The sequence below is a fragment of the Mandrillus leucophaeus genome, unplaced genomic scaffold (assembly GCF_000951045.1).
Source record: "Mandrillus leucophaeus isolate KB7577 unplaced genomic scaffold, Mleu.le_1.0 Scaffold1286, whole genome shotgun sequence".
Taxonomy (NCBI): domain Eukaryota; kingdom Metazoa; phylum Chordata; class Mammalia; order Primates; family Cercopithecidae; genus Mandrillus; species Mandrillus leucophaeus.
The window spans coordinates 123,767-127,991 of record NW_012101239.1 but is presented as its reverse complement, the minus strand read 5'-3'; positions in this window follow the sequence as shown (position 1 = coordinate 127,991).

The window sequence follows — 4,225 nt, the reverse complement described above, 5'->3', positions numbered from 1 at the left end:
ATGACTTCTTTTCATATATTTACATAGCTATATGTTTCAGAAAAGGAAAGAGAAGCAACTCTCTTCCTATTAACCCCTAAATTGTTCAGTCTATTAGAAAATTCCTGTCAGTGAATTCAAGGCACCTCAGTGTTTCGGGGTATGTAAAACCATGTCCCAAGTACTTTAATAATTTAATGTAATTTAAATATTATATTGGTAATTAGATTTTTTAATTATTCTCATTTTGGAGATTGAGAATCTAAAGTATAAGGGGTGGGGTTTGGGAGTGAACATCTGCTACATTATATGGTGAATAAGTGACTGGACCAATATTTGAATCCAGCTCTATATGGTACTAAAAATATGCTCTTTTGATACCACCAGCAATCATAATTTGATAGTCTGAGGGCCAAGTATGATCCACAGACAGCTTTCTTTGGCCTACATAATTATTTTCAACAATTTAGAATTACTTGCCAAACTTGTAAAAAGCCAGTGATTTTACATAAAAATGAAAAAAGTTGGCATTTCTCTTTGTCAACAACCAAATGGAGCTTAGCAGTGGTTATGCCCCTTACTTAGGGCATGGCTTCAAAACAGTTTCCCCAATTCCTTCTACCACCCTTTCACTGATGTTGGAAGAGATATGCTTGAGAGTCTGTTCTTACTTATTGTTATGGACTGAATTGTGTCTTCAAATTCATATGTTGAATACCTAACCCCCAATATAATTATGTCTATAGATGGAGTCTTTAAGAAGGTAAAGATAAAATGAGGTCATGAGAGTGGGTACCTAATCTTATTGCACTGGTGTCCTTATAAGAAGAGTGAGAGATACCAGAGATCTCTCTTTGTCTGCAAAACATAGAGGAAAGGCCTTGTACAGACTTCGCAAGAAGGTGGCTGGATGTCTGCTAGCCAAGAAAAGAGGCCTCACCAGAAACCAACTCCGCCAGCACTTTGATCTTGAGCTTCTAAACTCCAGAACTGTGAGAAAATAAATGTCTATTGTTTAAGCTACCCGAATATGCCTGTTGTTTAAGCGATCCAACTATGCGTGTTGTTTAAAATGTCTGTTGTTTAAGCCACCCACTATTTTGTTGTGGCAGACAAGCACACAAATACATTTGTATCCAGCTGTCTTCATTAATTTCCTTGCTGTTACCTGCCTGGTCCACTTATCTGAGATCACTATATGATTTATCTCCACCCTTCCATAAAGAAGGCACCATAAGTTTGATGTGTTTTCTAATATTTTATATTGTAAGTTTATATAGAATATATTTTATATTTATAAGTTTTTAATATTTCCATTTTAACCTGCCATTCATCAAATTCTAATGAAATATTGTGGGATTAGGATATAGAATTATTAGGAAACAATGCTGCAGGGTGCTTATATATCATAAGCAATGTCTTTAAAAAGTAATTTCATGAGGAGAAAAATGACGACAAACAGTATGATTGTATTTATGGAAAGATGCACCCAAAGATACAGAAGATATCTGGGAGGATGTTCATCACAGTAATTATGCAAGAGATACTAGTATAAACTGTTGTATAAAGATTGAATTATTCACAAAAAATGTATAATTTTTACATAATCAAATAATATAAAATAAATACTATGTAATATATAGAGACAGAAGGTAGAAAATGTAAAATACATTGAACATCATAATTTCCAACTAGGATTTATTATCTGTGAGGGTGCACACTATTTTCTGACCATTTACCAAGGTATTCCCAAGGGCCTTTATGCGATAGATATGGAAGAAATATTTGTAAAGAGAATGAATGCATATTCCAAATCCAGCATACTGCAGTGGAAGTAAAATAGACTAAACCTAAGAGAATGGGTTCCATTCCATACTCTTTCACAAACCCTTCAGTGTTACATAACTCCCCAAATTTAGTCCATGCTTACTTTTTATTCAAACTAAATGATTAAATTTAGATTTTGCTTGTGAATCTGAGCACTCATAAGACCCCAAAATAGAGATTGATTAAACAGTTTGTGCATGGGATTGTTTCAATAAATGTCAGGCTTGTTTTCCAAATGGTGAGAAATAGACCTCTGAGCTAAGGCACTGATGAACACTATCACTCATATTAAATATTGAAATGACAAAAGGATAAAATAAATTGATGTAATATGGCTATGCAACAAGAACAATTTGTCCAGAGAAATCAGTAAATAGCAATAATTTTTAATATGTTATCACTTAAAAGTCTTTAAGAAGTTTCACCTATTACTGAGTGTCTAAGAAAAACTTACAGATAATCAAACATATTGTTACTGTGCTCTACTTCTGAAAGATTTTTGAGGGAATCCTTAAAAGTCATTTTTTAATATTAGAAGAACATTGATGAATTACTGCTCTAGTGCATTCTGTCTAATTTTAAAGAGTTAGCATAGTTGTAGAAACATCTCATTTGCTCTCCGGGGGCAATTTATATACTAGAGCAATTAGACTTGTTTAAATAATTTGCCAACATATTTTTGAGAACATTACATCAAATTACCCAAAGTTACACCTTTTTAAATAATAAGTAAATGGATTTGGCATGATTTAATATTCTAAAAATGCATAAAAGTCACCTACCTTCCTTTATTTGTATCCAACCCTTACTTTCTTTCACATGCTCTCCTTTGGTGGTATCACAAACATAGATTTTTGAGAAACAAATGATACATTGAATGTTAGTGACCATATTTGGAAGAAAATGAAAAGCCCATTTACTTCATTAAGCTTTTAAACATTCAGAGAATTCTGTAATATCCGAATGAAATATTTGATAAGAGATGAGACCCTGAAATTTTAGAGGTCATTAAAAAATGATGGAAATATTTTTAAGAATGCAAAGCACAGGCATCTCCAAACATGGAAATGTATACATATACAAAGCATTCCAATTGTGTTTCATATTAAAATGACTTGAATTTGAACTACACCTTGCATGTAGTTTAATTATAATTATTTGAAAGTAGATTATTTTTAGGCTCTTTTCTACTAACAAAAAACACACTTGTTCAGCCCACTTCCACATTTACTGGATGGTCCAAAGACTGATTAAATATAACTTAACAGCTAGACATTGATATGTGTTAGTGTATTTGTTTATATGTATATATCAACAAACTATTAATATGTGTGCATGCTTATACTACATGTTACTACGAATGTAAGAGAGTTATCTTTTTCTCATTTTTTGAATTGTCCATAAATATTTTTCTCCCAGGATAAAATGCTTCCTACTGTCAGTAAAAACCATAAAATAAACATTCAATAAATTTTTATTCAGCACCTACTATGTGCCAGAGAATATTTGCTAGACACTAGTAATGTATCAGTAAATAAGAAAAACTTGATTTCTGCCCTGTGAAACTCAGCATCTAGCGGTGAAACACAAACAACAAAAAGGCATTACCAGCAAGACAAGCATTAAAAACTAGCAAAGGAAAGTGGTCCATTCTATGGGAATGTATAGTAAGTGCATTGACCTTACTTTAGAGAGTCATGTAGGCCTCAAGGAAGAATATGTTGAAGAGGACACTTACAGAATTCATAATATTTAACTAGACAAATTAATATTTAACTAGAGAAAGAACATTTCAGACAGAATACAGAACTCAGCAGCAAAAAGGAACAAGTTGTATTCAAAGCTTGCAAGAAGTCCCAGCAGCAAGGTAAGAAGGGAAGAGCAAGTCGGTAGATAATGCCAAAACAGGATCATGAAGGTCTCTGAATAAATGGAAGACACCAAAAAATGAGAGAGTAGCTTTGCAGTATTTAAAAAGGAAGAGAATTTCTTCCAAAAAGTAATTTACTTATGAGACTATATCATATCAGAAAACATAAAAAACATTTGCAGGTTTAGATGGTAAGAAATAAAATTAATAGACATTACATGTTATAAATGATACATAATACATAAATATTTAGAAAGTTTTGGCAATATCTTCTATTTTCACAACTGCAATAATAATGAAGTTATCCTTCATGCCTAGGCTTATCTTTCTTATTCTAACCTTTACATTAATAGAAAATGTATTAGATAAAAGTCTTATGAATAATTTGAAAAATAAAGAAATAATTATTTAAGGTACCTCAAAATTTCAGATAAACTATTCAAAAGAAGGATTTGAAAATATCTTTGTATTCACTGAAGACTATGGGAATGATAGTCAATTTAGGTCAGATGTTTCCTGAGAATGGATCATTTTATTTTTATCTACACA